This window comes from Vidua chalybeata, chromosome 1, assembly GCF_026979565.1.
Source record: "Vidua chalybeata isolate OUT-0048 chromosome 1, bVidCha1 merged haplotype, whole genome shotgun sequence".
NCBI classification, from domain to species: domain Eukaryota; kingdom Metazoa; phylum Chordata; class Aves; order Passeriformes; family Viduidae; genus Vidua; species Vidua chalybeata.
Window position 1 is genome coordinate 147587234 of NC_071530.1, and position 17704 is coordinate 147604937.

Here is a 17704-nt window from a genome sequence, read left to right on the forward strand (position 1 = left end):
TTAGGGAACCAGGAGCTGTAGAGGCACAGTACATCACCTCTGCTTACAGAGCAAAACAGCTTCACCTCTGATCTTATTTGAACCACCAGAAACAAATCTGATCTCAGAAGCATTCTGCAGTAGGAGCATAAAGATGATAATTGAAAGTTTATTACTTAACACTTGGCGAAGCTATTTCCCATGGCAATTTGATAAATACCTTGACTTTTCTGCCTGTCATAACCTCAGACGTTTATTGCCTCATTTGCTATAACAAACGTTCCGTTATCTCCCGACTACCCAGCTTACATTTAACAGACCATGCAGAGGGAATGCTGCCACCATAGAAAAAAGCCCAGATGAGACTGGAATTTCAGGTGGCAGGAGAGACATCAGCTTTTCAGAGAACTGCAACCCATCTTACACTAGAAAAGCTGCTGAGTTGAAGCAGAAATCCTGATTAAACAGGATGGGGGAAGCAGAGGGTCCTTTCTGCTGGTTGAGTCTCTACTCACTCTTTCCAAGTCATAGGGAGGGCAGAGACCCACACTTCCATGCAATACCATAGGGCAGCCAGAAGAAATAATCACGAGTCACCTCACTGGGTCGGTTCACATTAAGTATTTATTGCTTTATTTACTCCAAGCCAGTCCTTGATTAGGCAAGGTCATCTTAGACAGCAGGGCTTTGCAATAAAAAAAATATTTGGGTAGGGAAATCCAGACTCAGAGTAGATAATGTGCCTCCAGAGCAGTGGCATTTTTATGGCTGAAAGGATAAACAGAATGTGGGCTGACACTGCCATCAGTCTGAGTTCTCTCTGCTCTATGATGAATTAATGAATTAATTGCTTGGAGGCACAGGGCAGTGGAACAAGACAGGGTTCTCCTCCCCTCTGAGGGGCATCGGGGCCAGCATGTTCCAGCCAGCAATGGAAAATATGTGTTTTGAAGCTGAGGGCATCTTGGAGAAGAGATAGAAAAATAACCTGATACTTACTGAAGTTGCTGGGGAAAGTGTTGCCATTAGCAAAGAGATCCAGCTTCAGTGAGGTTGTGCACCTCACTCATTGCAGCTCACTCCAGTCTCCAGGTTATTTCAGATCACCAGGTGTATTATTGTGCCACCTGCACAGGCACAACCTGCCTTTCTTACAGTGTCTGCTCATGCAGGTGGTGATTGTGAGGCAAATCTGTCCCAGGTCACCTCTCAGTGACAATTAGTGGCACCTGTGGCACTAATATGGGTAGCACCCAAAACTCTAGCACCTTCCACATCTGGAGAGGTTTTATCTTTTGTAAAAGGAAGTGAAATGGAACAAATTCCCAAGTTAATGAAAAGAGAAATGGAATTTTCCAGCAGTAAGCAGATAATACTCATAAAATTGTCAGGGTGGAAAAGACCTCCAAGATCATCAAGTCCAGCCTTCAACCAAGTACCATCAGACCCACTAAACCATTTTGCAAAGTGCCAGGTCTACTCATTCTTTGAATTCTTCCCAGGATGATGACTCCACCACTTCCCTGGGGATCCTGTTCCAATGTTTAACTCTGTTTCAGTAAAGAAGTTTTTCCTAATATCCAACCTGAACCTCCCCTGGTGCTATGTGAGATCATTTCCCTTCGTCCTGTCATGTGAGAAAATGAAAAACATACATGGAAGATGATTGCAGTGGAAAATTTGAGGCCTTGTTGTTTTCAGAGCTTACCTTGGTGCTCGGGTACTTCCAGCACCTGAGGAAAGATCAAACGACCTCAAAGAAACCAAGGGATTATAATTTCCTATGGAGCCAGTATTAGAAGCTTATTCTTTGGTCTGCATTTCTCTGATATTATTCTAATTAGCTGCATTATGATGGGGGTGCCTGGAGGCTCAATTAGTTCAGTTCACCAGGGATGCCTGCTGTATTAATTTTTAAACAATACATTTTAAATATTTACTGAAGTTGTTAAGAACCTGCAATAAGATGCTAAACTGTCCTTAACAAGAAAGATTCAATGGTTTTCTAAAAAGTTCTGCTTGTTTTATCATTCAGCCAAAGTTCAAAATTTAAGGGGAAATATTAACCTGTCTTTGTAATAACTCTCCAACCTGAAAGAATTTGTGATGTGGGTTTTTTAAATTTCTTTTATCTGTACATTTCACCTGGAAACATTTCTGGTGAGAGAATTCATTCTTTTAGTGATAAATTCCACACCATGGATTAAGAGAGAGGACAAAGCCAAAGAAAGGGTAAAATAGTGCAAATGTGATTAATTTCCAAATATATTGCTTTTTTCTTGAAATTCCAGATCTCAGATGCAATTGGATATAGAAATGCTCATCTTCTGGTACATAAAGGCAAAACAGAAGGGAAAAAATAGATTTGTAAATTTTAAAGGTTATGTAATACACAAAATTATTTAATTCTGAAGTTTAAAACCAAGTAATAACAGAAGTGTTTATATACTCCAATGTATATATTTTGATCAGAGATTTGAATTAGTGCTCAGAGAGGCTGTGGGATCTCCATCCATGCAGTTACTTGAAAATCACCTGGAAATGTCCCCGAGCAATCTGACCTAATTTTGCAGATGGCTATTCTCTAAGCAAAATGCTTTGGGTGACTTTTAGAAGTTATGTTAAATCAGTCTATGGTTCTATGTCTATAAATGATAAAGCGTCTTGGAATACCTTTGGTGAAATTACAAAGCATGGTCTGCATCTCCAAAAAGGAAACCCATTTGGCCAACTCCTCATGAAGGTCCAGATTTCTCTGTGGATTTAGAGATGCAGAGAGAGAAAGTGACAGACACAAGGACATGGCTGAAGGGGGACCCTGAGCAGTGCCCCTGACCATGTTCTTCATAGACTAAATCCCACAAAAGCAATATTAATTCATTCATCAGAGAAAAAGGTTAGATTTTGAATCAAAATCAATGACAAATTTAGGAGCTTCCTATGGTAGACTTTCTGTGGAACAATCTTGGACAAGGTTTTTCTTCTTTTTTGAGAGGTACAGACTATTTGTTTCTGTTACTGGTTTTTTAAGAAATTATTTTGCCATTGCTGACGTGTTTCGTTAGGTTTCAGTTCTACTGTTTATTTCCCTTTCTCAAATGACAATTTCATCACAATCAACACTTACTTGCAATATTACTACCTTTTGTGATAAAAGCAGCATTTTTCCAAAAGGAAGATATTTCTTGACAATTTTTTTCCCTCAGCTTGATCTGTAATATTTATTCACCACATTTGTGGTGTGTTGACCCTGGCTAGATGAAGGGGCACATCAAAGCCAGACTGTCACTTTCCCCCTCAGCTGGACAGGGCAGGAAGAAATTTAGATGGGAGGCTTGTGGGTTGAGGTAAGGACAGAGAGAGATCACTCACCAATGATCATTATGAGCAAAACAGATGTGACTTGGGAAAAAAATTAATTTATTACAAATCAAATCACGGTAAGATAATAAGAAAAAAACTAAATATTAAAATACCTTCGTCCCCACCCTTTCTCTCTTCCTGGGTTCAACCTCCAATTTCTCAGTGGTGCAGGAGGATGGGGAATGGGGGAATGGGGATTGTGTTCAGTTCCTCACATGTTGTGTCGGCCGCTCCTTCCTCCTCAGTGAGAGGACCCTTCACACCCTTCCCCTGTTACGTGGGGGGAGAGACATCCTTCATGACCTTCTCCACCCTGAGTCCTTTCCACATCTTTCATGAACTGTTGCAGCATGGGTCCCCTGTGGGGTCACAAGTTCTGGCAGCAAACCTGCTCCAGCACAGGCTGTCCATGGGCTCACAGCCTCCTTTGGACACATCCACCTGCTCTGGAGTGGGACCTCCCATGAACTGCAGATGGATCTCTGCTCTTTCCCCATGGACCCTGCCTTGAGCTGCAGGGGAATCTCTTCCCCTTCTTCCCCCAACCCTGCTGTTCCCAGAGTTGTTGCTCTCACATATTACTGTTACTCCTCTCTCTGGCTGCAGTAGATAGGATTTTTTCCCCACTTCTTAAATACATTATCCCAGAGGTGCTTCCACCATCTCTGATGACCTCATCTTTGGGCAGCTGTGGGTCCATCTTAGAGCTGCCAGGGGCTGGCTCTGTCAGGCATGGAGGAAGCTTCTGGCTACACCCCTGTAGCCCCCCTGCTACCAGAACCTTACCACACAAACCCCATGCAGCATTCAATTGACTGCTCAGTCACTGTGGCACCATTGCAATGGGCACTAAATGAAAATAACCTAAGAACAAAATGCTCATCTGGCCTGACGCAGTGGAGATGAAATTGATAGATCTATGCTCAATTACATATAAGGGCCAGACCTGTAATGTACAAGATTTCTAGCAAGCCCTCAAAACCAGACACTTCTTACTATTAAAGGAATCACATCTTTGGGTAGGCACGGCGGCACATCTTAACCATTAATAGGAAAATCTTCTTATCTTTTAACTCAGCTCTGCAGAGTAATTTCTCACTTGTTTCCCTGTCTGCTTATCTAAGTATTTCTATTGATATGCTATTTTGATGCCAACGTCCCCAAGCTAATTTAGTGGGCTTTCTTGGTTCACAGATGAGGAATTACATCTGTGTAATTCCTTTGTAAGGGTTTGGCAGGACTGAGCATTCAACAGTTGAAGTGACTCTTCATGGTGGTCTATGTTATTTTGATTGATATGGGCAGATCCAATGATCTGCACCTGATGCTGAAAGCAGTCCAGTATTAGGTCCAGCACAGTTTTAATCTAACTAAGGTGTTGTTCAGAACACTCAGGATTTATACAAAAAGAAGGTTAAATCCTTGACGTATGAGTTCTGTCACTTTTTCTGCAGTAAAGAACTTCCTTAGAACAGTTTTCTCTGACCATTGAGAACTCTGCATAAACAACCTTATATACAAGTAGAAGTCAATAACACCAGACAAAATATTTAGTTTAGGTGACAATAGGCATAAAATGCAGCAAAAAAAAAATATGATCACAGGTAAGGGAAATATTTACTCTGCGTGGTTTCACTTTGGTAACTTGCCCAGAGAGCTGATGGAATCTCAGTCCCTAGAGATATTTTAAAACACTTCAGGACATGGCCCTGTGCAACTGAGAATATCTTCAAAGGCCTCCCTGCCTTGGGCATGGGATAGGCCAGTTTTCCAGGGGTGCCTTCAAACTGAAATTAGTAATGATATGACAAAGCTTTGCAGTCCTTTGCAGCCATGACATGCTGACAGACAGCTAAATCTAGTCATGGTGCCTGACTGTAAATCTACAGATGATCCCTCCCAAGAGGCACAGCTAAATCAGGGCATTTAAAACTGTGGCACATCCGTGTTGTTACAACAGGAAGAATAAAAGGGGAAAGGGTATTTGTGCTGTATTTGCTGGCATATGTAGAGAAATGTCATCAACTGTAGAGAAACTCACCAACTGTGGAGAAATTCCACAGCAGAGCTACTGTGGCCTTTCCTACAGGAGCGAGAATATTTCAGAGCAGAATTAAATTAATAACTCATCAGTCATAACTGTAAGAAAAAAATCAGCAAGTGTTACACAAAGGCTGTCAGGTCCACCTCCTCAATGTCCTTTCCTTATACTCCAGGACCCTGCAATATCCCAAATACAACCTGAGAACAATCAGACAAGCAAGACAGGCTGTAAGTACTGTCTCAAGAGGGAAGTAGGTTGAAGTGCTGCAGCTTCCTGAGCTTTCACAGCAGGGCCCTGGCAAACACCTCCACAGAGCTGCTCCCAGCTGAGACACTCACAGCTGGCACAGACCCACCTGAATCTCTCTGTGCTCCTCAGCCCTGCAGGCCTGGGTGCAGGAGGGGAAAAAAAGCAGTGCCTGGAGAGGAGCCCAGGATGGAGAGGAGAACTGCAGGCTGCTGTTACAAGCACAGGGGTCTTTGGCCTGGGAGATACAGGGGTCAGGCTGTAAAGGTGATGGACTGCAGGATGCACAAGCCAAGGGACATTTCCTGCTCATTGCCTCATATTGCCCAGGTCATGCTGTCAAGTTAGTGGTAAGAGCAGAAGGAAGAAGAAATGAGACTGCACCTGTCATTGGTGCAGGGCTGACTAAAGAAAAAGACTGTTAGGGTTGCAAACTTAAATCCATACCTGTGCTTATACACTGCAGCAATATGTGCACAAATTAATAGACTGGGTCAGCCTCGAAAAAAATCTCCACAGTATTCTAGCACTTTTTTTTTATTTACATTTTGAGCCTAATTTAAAGAATAAAAATACTGACTAGTACCTTTCATTTCCTTACTTGACAGAACTTTGTTTTAAATTGTAGGAAAGCGCTATCTCTGGAATAAAAACTTAGATTAAATGTGTTAATTGTAAATTTACTATTTTCTCCACTGCTAACATCTATAGGCTGGCCTTTGCAGCAGAAAGATCAGCACCTTTTTCCTGGGTTTTCCTCAAAATCTGTGTTGTGAAAGAGATGAACAAAGAGTCTAAAGAAGGACGAATGAGAAGACTGGAAGGTGATATACGTTTCCTGGCAGGGTAATATAAAGATCAACCAACATGAAAATGTTATTCCTCTTGTTAACCTATCCTTCACCACTCCTAATGCATATAGGAATAGATATAAAATACATCTGAATGTATTAAAAATACTAGCAGAATATTTTTTATCTTCTCCAAGTTTTAATAGAAGAAAGACCTCTGTTTCATATAAAATATTAAATTTGGAGGGGTTGCAAGACACATTATTTCCAACTGCACTGTCATTAATGTTTAATTTTTTTAAATACAAAACAGGACCATTTCAGTAAATCATAAAAAGCCAGTCTAAAACTTGAAACCCTCCACAACTCTGGCAAACTTCTCTCCTGGGAGAAGGGAGATTAATTACTGTTCTGGGTAGCCTTCTCTAGTGATCAAACCATCTGAATAGAGTATTTAAAATTCCCAAAATCTCATGGATGGCACTTGAGCTTTGATGTTACTTGACTTTAAATGTGAGGGGAGGTGTGGGGGCTGCAGGTGTAAGAGCAGAGCAGGCAGAGCAGAGTTTTTTCTGTCTCTGCTCACCTCTCCTTTAAAGAGCTCCTGAACACCTGCAGCTCACATTAACTGCAATTTGTGGAAGCCAAACCAGTCTGGAAATCAGCCCCAATGCCCACACAACAATGTGCATTAAAAAGAAGCACTCTGATACTTCAACATCAGCAAGTCACTAATAGTCTAAATAACTAATAATTACTGAAAACCACCAGTATACAGCCCACCTGAAAGGCTTCTGTTGCTGAAATAACAAGCAAGCAAATGCCTCACTCTTTCAACATCTAATTTAGCTTAATATGCTATCTGCACATCTGCTTTTTCAAAAAGCTATTAAACAAATTATACTGTAATACATCTTTTTTTTTTTCTTTAAACAACCCACCAGTTCAGACCTTACTTGCATTGCTCTGTATCATTTTTGTGCCAGGAATAGACTGAAATACTGATAAAGCCTATTTAGGAGCTATTCACTGTTGCTAAGAGGCTATCAACACAACTGTTAGCCAGAACCAGTCATGGTAGAGCATGAGAGAATAATGTTTCAGTGGATTTTTTTGTCTAGCTTCATAGCCTAAATCAAAGGAACAATAGAAGCAATTTTCTTTTGTTGTTAAAATTTCCCATTAGTAGTTCGATGACATTTAGTCGGTTGAACTGGCATTTGTTCTAAACAAATCCACCAATGAGCTGTTTTAGTGCAGTCAATAAATCACCATTAGTCTCATAGAGGAAATAAAATATGATTTTCAAAACGCAGCACGAGCACTGATGTTCATTATAACGAGCATGTAGTTACTTACGTAACAAATGTGGGATCACATCAGCTCTAACACACACAAGATTTCTGTGTCTGCAGAAGAGCAGGATGGGGCATAAATTCCCATTCCAACTTGTTTGCACCTGTACATGGCAAATGTTGGGAATTTCATAAGGTGCATTTACTTGTCACACGTATCCCCAGCTGCCAAGGTCACTTAGCAATGCATTTTGATACTGACTTAAGGAGACCTCCAGAACTTTAGATTTGTACAGTAATGTGTTTGTTCATTTCACCTGAATTGAAAGCATCCATGGCACTGTCAGGAGACAGAAAGTCCCCCGGGGTTTTTAAGAATACTGGCACTTTCCTATCAACACTAACCACTGGACATTAAAGTGATGAGATGATTATAATGACATCAATGCTGCAGAATGCAGAACAAAGTGTTGAACTTGACTTTTCTTGCATAAAGCAAACATCATGGGTCTCATCTCTTTTAAAATAGTGGTGAGCTATGATATACAAACTTACTTTTTAGTAAATTACTTACCTAGATGTGCAACATTTATTTAAAAATAGGTGGGGTTTGTTTTTTAGAAAAGAGTAAAGGCAAAGAGATATTTATTTCTTTTATTAAAAGTGAAAAGTGAAGAAGGCTAAAGGAGAAGCTGAAAAGGCACAACGTGTCACCTGACATGTGGATGATTCCCCCATCTGTGAATTTAGGTACAGATGGCCCAGGGAGGTCTTGGAGTCTCATTGTCTGGAAACATTCCAAACCCACCTGGATGTGTTCCTGTGTCACCTGCTTCAGGTGACCCTGCCTTGGCAGGAGGGTTGGACTGGATGATCTCCAGAGGCCCCTTCCAGCCCTAGAAATTCTGTGATCTATAACCTATATGACTACTTACTACCTGAAGTAGTATGTAGTATGTATGACTACAAATAGGATTATAGAAGCATCTTTTTGTTTCCTTGTTGTGAAGTGCTGGTTCTACTGTTACTGTTTTTTCCTTATTGTTTAGTTGCCATCTGAAGATCTAAAAAAATCTGGTTTCATGCAAAACAAAACAAAAAAAAAAACACTTTAAAAAGGAAAGAGAAGCCAATTTTCTATGGTCAATGTAATGTGTGGCAAAAAATAATGTTAATTTTGGAAGTTTGTAATAAAAGCATTCCAATTTTAAGGCCTGTTTTTTTCTTTCCCATTGCTGCATGAAAAATTAAAATAAACAACCACTTCCCTAATTAGAAATTAAAAATATTTAAGAAGACATGTGAAAATAATACATTACAGAATCCAATTTTGAGAAGTTGATTTTTCTTCCCTTCTTGAGTTTCAACTCAGAGCACTTTTATACTTTTCTTACCAGCATAGTAAAAATATTCTCAGGAAAAAGGATAATTTGAGAGGGCAGGGACAGTTCCAGGACAAGTGAAAGAAGGATGAACATACAGCCTTCACAAACTTGTATCACAGAATGAAGGCACCACACCAAAAATGAAGATTTTAAAGGAATTGACTCGAGTCTCTTCAACCTTTCCCTTACATATGAATACTATATTTTAAATGACAGGAAAATTGCAATCTCTCCACTTTAAAACCCTCAGACCAACAAGCCACAACAGCAGACATCAGGAAATGTGAATACTGGCCCAGCCTGAGCTGCAGGAACAAGATCTGAAAGATAGTATGCTTCTTTGGCTCTGGTACACATGAAAATTGACCTTAGCAGCTGTGATTTATTGGCCTGCACACAAATGGCACAACTGGGTGAACAGGACTCTGTACAGGAGGAGAAATGAGTTGCTGTTTCCCCCTTTTTCCATGCTAAAATTCTCTCTACACCCCAAGGAAATTCTACCTCTTGGCTTGATGAATCAGGGAAAAAAAAGAAGAGAAGAAAAAGAAATTCTCCCTTTTCAGTGTATTTGATATGTGAAAAATCAATATTCAGCCATGGACTGCATCTGATCTGCAACCTCAAACCCAATAATCCACTCTTGATGCTTCAACCAGGATTTTAGTAAAGGAAGGCCAAGCTTAGCCTTAGCACCAGATATTGTATCAACCTGGAATGCCAATATGGAGATATGAATTCAGGCATGTCACCAACAAAGATGGGAGATGAAACATCATGGAGCTTGTCTTGAATTTGAAGTACACAATATAATTCTCTTGTAGATAAATTCATAATTAAATTCTTAATTTTTCCATACACAGTCAACACCTGAAAGCAACAAAGCAACTCCCATCCCCTGCTTCCCAGGGATTTTCACTGTAAAATATATAAAGTTCTTATTTTTTGAAACATATAAGGTTCCAGCTGTGTGGAGTGAGTGGATTATTACACTTTAATGCAGCAAGAAATGCACACAGGAGGGATCTACATGCTGCACTTTGTGAAGTCAACGTCTTCATTCCTCTCTGTCTGCCAGCAGCCCAGAATGTTCTGTCACTACAAAAAGGTGGCTAAATGTTTTAATAGGGAGCAATGTTTACTTCTTATGCCCTCAGGAGGGAGATGGAATAGCTGGGTATTTAAAAATTGCAAGTAAGATGTGAAAATATATTAGAATTTAAAGGTTTCCTTAGTGAACTGACCACAGACATGGGAATACAAGAAATGCTATGGCTGAGGATGAGGCTTATTCGAGGCATGTTTGCTACAGACTAAAGGAAGAAATGTAGAGTCACAGAATGGTTGTAAGGGACCTTCAAGCTCATCTTGTTCCAACCCCCTCCCATGGGCAGGGACACCTTTCACCAGATCCCATTACTCAAAGCCCCATCCAACCTTGAACACTTCCAGGGATGGGGTAGCCACAACTTCTCACACCCTATTTCTACCAACACACGTGCATACAGCCAAAAATACAGCTGCACAAAATCATGCACTCATGTTGATTTATATAATGTGAGTGCAGGAGAATTCTTTATGTAATTTCCATGCTTGTTGCTTTTTCAATGATATGTAATGGCAAAATCTAAATGTTTTGAAGACCATATTCCTGTTGTTTGTGAGCATGGCTAGCAATCCCCATGACAGAAGTGATAATATTAGAGTTTTGTTTCACAGCTGAACCACAGTGTCTGAAAATATCCCAAGTGCTTCCCCAAAGCATAGAGACATGGTGAGTGGAGACTTGTATAAACAGGAGAAATGTATGTCAATACTGAAAAGCAGACCCTGCAGTTTTAAGAATGGGTTTTTTTGTCATTTGTGCTGAAAATGTTTCAAACTGCAGCCAGTTGTTAGGCTATAGTTTCATCTCTCACTTCACCAAGCTTTGGTGCTTGCCACTGAGGGAGCAGCCCTTTAAAAAGCGGCTCACATCCAACCCCTTAAAAGGGCACCCTCAAGTTTAATGACCCTGACAAAAATGAACAATGTTGAAACAAGTTACAGAAGAAAAATCAGTTAGAAATCAAAGTACATCTCTACTGAAGCCTGGGCTCCTGCAGCAAGTGTTGTCAGTACCAGACTCTCTGCATTTCTCTATAAGACTTGTTCAAAACCAGCATAAATCTCACAAATGTGATTATTATTCCAGAATCACAGGGAATATTTCTTGCTTTGGACTTTTATTTTTAGTGTTTCATTTAAGTTGCCCTTAATAGGCATTCATGTCATTATTTGAATTAAAGAGCATTGAAAGCAAATATCTCTTACAGACAGAACAGTGAGACTTATGTCAACCCTTTGCTGTCTGTAGAAGGTCAGTGTGGAATTCCACAGAAAAATTCCTCTCTTATGCACATAAGAGCTTTTATTCCATAGAGTTCAAACAGATCAGAAGAGCTGTCCAAACTACGTTTTTCATCATCATTAGCTGATCTCCAAGGTGTCGTGTGGCTGTCTGATGCTACTGAAGACTATGTTTCAGATATTCTTGGACAGAAAATATAATGTATATGCATGGGGTTGGTTACCAGATGTCTCTGAAGATACATATTTTACTGTTCTGTATAATTTGGAGTTTCTAGGGTTTATATACAGAAATGCCACATTTTCATAATTCATCTGAGAAGAAATTAAATTAATATCTGTTCATTGCCTGTAAGTATAGAGTGGATTTTCATACAGCTTGGGGTAACTGCTCAAAGAATTAAATAGCCACACTTCCAACCAAATGAAACTCCACAGAGGTTTAAATCCCCTATGAATTCTAAAAGAATAAGTTTTGCCTGTTTTCCTCAATCACTTGAGCCAGGGTAATTGGTCAAGAGACAAAGACTCACTACAAGCATCATTTTTATTTGTTAAACAGCAGTGGATGTTCTAGTCACTAAACATTTTGATGAAATGACCTATCTATTCAGCACTTGGATCTTTCCAGTGTTTGTCTCTTGGCTGGATCCGGAGCAACCATGATCAGCTCTTCCAATCTGTGATTGCAGGAGTCCCTGTATCCTTTCCAAAACTTCATTTCACAGTCTCACTCCTGCATAGATGTTTGTTCAATACAAAATAGCCTGGCACCCTGCTCCTGTCTCAAGGTGGAAGAATGATTTCATGTACACTGGGCAACCTTGTGATTTTGTTGAGATCTGCATTTGTTTACCTTGTTGAGACACCTTTTAGTTTCTTTGTGTTTTTACTCCCTTTACAGAAAAACAAAACCAAACCCACCCCAAATCCACAGAATCAATACCACTCACTTGACCCAATGGTTACAATTAAAGCTCACATCCCAGCATATTACTTCACATACTGTTTTTCTCATGCTATTTCAAATACTTCCTTTTTCCTCCAGCACACCAGGCAATTTGTACTTCAGCAGCCTGCAGGTATTGAACTGGTTTCCATAAAGGCTCACCAACCATTCCTACTTCATGCCACAAGTGGTCATCTTTAGCTCATATTTAACAAAAGGGCTTTGGAATTGGCAAAGTGGAAACCTGGCTGATGATCTTGGCAAATGAATGTGAACCCACACTCATCCTTATTGCAATCTCATGATTTTTGTCTAGAGCTGAAATATTTCCTTGAATGCTTTTGGAACTTTTTCTGCATAGCACTGATTACAGGTGGAAAAGAGAAATCTTTCCAAATCTTTATTGCTTTGATCAAGGATAATCTCTGTTCTAAGCCTTCACAGAATCACAGAAAGAGAGTTGGAAGGGACCCACAAGGATCACTGACTCCAACTCTTGGCCTTAAACAGGACACCCCAGCAATCCCACAATGTGCCTGAGAGTGTTGTCCAAATGCTCCTTCAACTCCAGCAGGCTTGGTGCTGTGACCCCTTCCCTGGGAAGCCTGTTCCAGTGCCCAACCACCCTCTGGGGGAAGCAACTTTTCTTAATATTCAACCTAAACCTGCTCTGACACAGCTCCAGTCATTCTCTCAGGTCCTGTCACTGTCACCAGAGAGAGGAGATCAGTGCCTGCCCCTCTGCCTCCTCCTGTGAGGAAGCTGAAGACTGACAGGAAGCTTCATTTCTCTTCCGTGAAATACATACAAAATATTGCACACAGCATGACTGTTTTGGGAAACAGCTTGGACCTGGTCAGTTCATCACTTCAAAGGCAGATCTCTGCTAGGATCTGCATGCTAACTTTTGCTACAATTGTAATTTTCAAACAGCTTCTGCCTGACAGCACAGCCAAAGAGCAAGGGATTTAACACAAACAAACAATCCAAAACCAAACAATTATATTAAAGAATGAAAAACAATTTTAAAGGTTAAATGTGATAAATTTTAATAAAGAATGAGCTGCATAGAATGGCTTAATTCTGCAGTGGGTCATATCTATACAATCTGACTAGCTCTGGTAAGAAGGGACAAAAAGCAGAAATTTATTTTTTGAAAGTCTGCCAGTGGTAGTCTCTGAGCTTCAGGGAAGAATTAATACTTACTCTCTTCTCATCAGAATTGGCAGTCCCCCTAAAACAAAGTGCTATAGAATACAAAAACACTTATTAAAGCCTGGATCTTTGTATTAATATGTGAAAATGTTTGTCTCTAAAATATATATTATTATTATTAACTTTTTCCCAAATGTATTCAAACATCAAATTAAAAAAAAAGTTATCAGGTAAAGTGCTTTTAAGATTATATAAGTCACAAATCATATTTTTTAACTTAGCTGACCCTAATATGGTAATTAACATAGCATTAATCTCTCTTGAGGAGCTATAAAACATATGAAATCAAGAAAATCTGGAATCCAGCCCAGCAAAAGGGTTATATAAAAAGGATGTACTGAACCATGTAGTCAACAACACTGCACTAATCTTTTGAAAGGGGATTCTAAATGCTAAATTTTAAAGTGATAGAATAAATAAAACCTTCAGGACTTTATTCCTAACCCCGTGAAGCAGAATATTAATTACATCTTCAGAATGAGATCATATCATATGCATAAACATGCCTCACAGGTTAACCATCCTTTTTACTAGAGGGTTTTGTCAGCTGGGAATATTAATTCATTTAAAGAAAAAAAAATAAACCAAAAAGAAGGTCAAAAAACCGAGACACATGCTGTCAGTTTTGTTGCAATGGCAAGAGACAAATTTGGCATGAACATTTAGTGGCCAAATCATTGACTCAGTCTTTGTAGCAAAAAAACTTCCAGTTAAAGTCTGGAGAACAGGGACGTGCTATTGGATAAAGAGATTCATAACCTGGTTTTAAAAATAAAAACAGCACAAATGATCCACGGATGCAGAATAAATTCACCAAGAAATGAACAATGAACAAAAGAATGGTCAAGGATTTAAACAGTCCTCTTCAGGAGGACCCACAGCCTCACACAGACAGCCCACAATCTCAAAAGTGATGAAAACTAAGGAGGTATTTGCTATTCTCTAACCTCCATAACCTCCAGGTACTTTTCTGTCAGGGAAGATGACCCATCCCTTGTTCCTTTGCAAACTTTAAATCTTCAGTTTGTTTGAGGCTCCCAAAGAGTTGAAACATGAGCTTGAGATGAGCATGAATAAACTATGCAAGAAAAACAAAGCTGAAGTCTGAAAGTATCATGATACAGGACTGTACCACCATGAAGAATAAAATTGTGTGAGCAGCATCAAATGAAGAAGGCACCACCCAAATGCACTTGCCTTAGAAACCTCTGGAAATCAAAGCTGTGATTTACACAACACATTGGCAATAAACAAAACAAAAAACAAAAACAAAACAAATTAAAAAAAGAGAGGGCAATTATGTCATTTTCTCCTTGTGCTTCAGAGGTCAAACAGGCATAAAGGCTGTATATTTCTTTCCAGTGATGGCTGCATAATTCACAATTGGTGATTTCTAATGCCCTCACTTTATTAAGCCAAATCAGCATGGACCCATTAGACAACAGGAAGTACAAAAAACCTACTGGACAGTGATGCTGACTTTTCATGCCAACAGTCTAAATAGACTTTCATCATTGCTCACAAAGACTAAACACATACCTGAATCCCCAAAAAGACTAAGCAAAGTTATCAGTGGAACCCCTAAATATACCTAAATATGATAAATACATTTTATATGTTGGACCTGGATTTAAAAACTGGTAGACTTTATAAGGAGGACACAAAAACTGAAACTTGATTTGGAACAGAACAATTCCAATGTCATTTTGATCTCTTCTTTGCCTTCAGCAAGCAACTCTTCCCCTTTGCCTGTTTGTACAGCCTTGGCACTAGGGGTCCATCATTCCCAAAGTTTAGCTCTCAAAGCTCAGACAGCTGAACATATTTAGTCTTATAAATAGAAAAAACATTTGCGTCAGCCACTACACTATGTTAATTCCCTAAATTGCCATATTTTCATTACTCGTTATAAAACATCCCTTTACCCCCCTTCTCGCCCCACCCCCCATCAGAGAATGATCTCCTGTGTAAAGGAGATAAATGTGGTTAACTGTATAATTAATCCTCATGTTAGATCATAGCTTCTTTCAGGGGAATACTTAAATCTGTAGAAGGTAAAGAAAGAATATCAACAAAATAAGCTCCTCTTAAACATCAACAAAATAATATGAACAAAGTAAGCTCCTCTTTCTCAAAAAAAAAAAAAAAAAAAAAAAAAAAAAAAGTTCAGATCTTCTGTCCAAATATAGTCCCACTAATTGCAATACTTCAAACATTATTCATTTCATCTGCATTGGAACAGGTTTCCAAGGGGAATGGATGTCCCATCCCTGAAAGTGTCCAAGGCCAGATTGGACTGGGCTTTGAGCAACCTGGTTTAGTGGATGGTGTCCCTGCCCATGGCAGGGTGGGTAGAGATAAACAGTGTTTAAGGTCCATTCCAAGCCAAACCATTCTATGATATCCTTTTTTCCCATTTCTCAGGAGAAGCTTGCAGAAATGATAATCTTCTGCCCATTAAGTCACACTCCCACCACAGTGGATTCCCACAGGAGAAAAAAGAAGATTCTTTGCTCCCATTACAGGATAAACTTCCCTTTGTTCTTTCTGTTCTCCCCAAATAATCTCCCATAATATAAGAATTTTACTGTAGCACTGAATAACCTTTGCAATAAACAAATTCATAATGGGTGGCTTCAGTGCCCTCACTTAGCAAAACTTTCTTTGAATTATATATATATATAGGCCACAGATATTTGTATATATACACATATATACAGTATGTAGTCTTATAAGCAATATGGTTATTTTCATTTACTGGAGAACCAGATAATCAAATAACTATCATCATATTTCACAGGGCAATGAGGCAGCAATTAATTTGTTAATAATTGTGCAGTGCTTTGAAAAGGTAAAGAGCTCAAAGTGCTGGGTACTATGATTGAGAAATTGCTAAATGTTGAAAAACTAAAAACCAAAATTTCATATCTGAAATTGCTACAGAACTGTTCACTCTCCATCTGTGGATGCTGTTCTTGCAGCAGTTATTGACTGCACACAGCAGTAAGCTTGAGAAAGCTTCATTCTGAAAAACTAGCAGGTGAAATGCTGATCTTATTCAAGGCAATAAACACATTGCCCTGGCATGAGAGGGTCTCTGCCTTCAGACTATACCTGCTACTAGTAAAATTACCCCATCTCAGCCAAAGCAAGGACAGAGACTAGCTTTCATGGTGATTTTTTTTTTCAGTTTAGGCAGCAAAAGATGATTTTAAGTAAGCAGTTTGTTGTTTTTTTTAATTACCTCAAGAAACTACTTCATCTGCACAAAATGATTGACTGCAATCATTGGCTATGTAGACAGAGGGGCAGAGTGGTTTGGTTTGGAATGGACCTTAAAAAACATCCCGTTCTGAATCCTCTGCCAAGGACAGGGATACCTTCCACTAGACCAGGTTGCTCAGAACCTCATTCAACCTGGCCTTGAGTATTTCCAGGGATGGGGCATCCACAGCTTCTCTGGGCAACCTGTGCTAGGGCCTCACCACCCTCACAGTGAATAATTTCTTCCTAATATCTAATCCAAAGCTCCCCTATTTCAGTTTGAAGCCATTGCCCCTTGGCCTATCACTACATGCTCTTGTAAAATGTTCCTCTCCATGGGCTTCAGCAATTTTTTATGGGAAAAGCAGGTATGGAAAAAAGGTTTCTCTGCTACTGTGCTTGGAGATCAGCTTCAATAGCTTAAAATACCCAGAACTAGCAGAAATTCTTTAAAATTTAATGGTCATTGGAGTATACTCATATTTCAAATCAGGATGAATTTTTGCTTCAAAGCAGGTTCTGAAATTTTTGCTTTGTCTCATATTCACTGATATCATTAGAGTTTCTTTGGCAATCAATTTGCCACAAAGTTCTGTCACCTCGTTCTGAATCGATCTACAGAGGACAGTAACCTACAGAAAGGAGCGACTTTAAAAGGGATCAGCTTGGTTTACTACAGTAGTTAACTTTATTTGTGTCATCAGAAGAGGAAGAACAGCATTGCTGTAGATCAGATACCTTAAAAAAAAAAAAAAAAAAAAAAAAAAAAAAAAAAAAAAAAAAGAGGGAATTATTTACTGCTGTCTCTGCTGTCTACTAGAAAT

The 17704-nt window shown here is 39.4% G+C and overlaps 1 protein-coding gene across 4 annotated transcripts in view; it reads right to left on the reverse strand.

Moving 5' to 3' along the window:
* FAM135B (family with sequence similarity 135 member B) overlaps positions 1–17704 on the reverse strand; it is a 249498-nt gene that overhangs the window by 146217 nt on the left and 85577 nt on the right. The window contains exon 1 of one of the 4 annotated variants that reach the window (XM_053958027.1): positions 979–1000. The exons of the other annotated variants lie outside the window; for them this stretch is intronic. The gene's annotated coding sequence lies outside the window, so the exon portion shown is untranslated. Of the gene's footprint in view, positions 1–978; positions 1001–17704 lie in introns of those variants that run through there. 4 annotated transcript variants of the gene reach the window in all.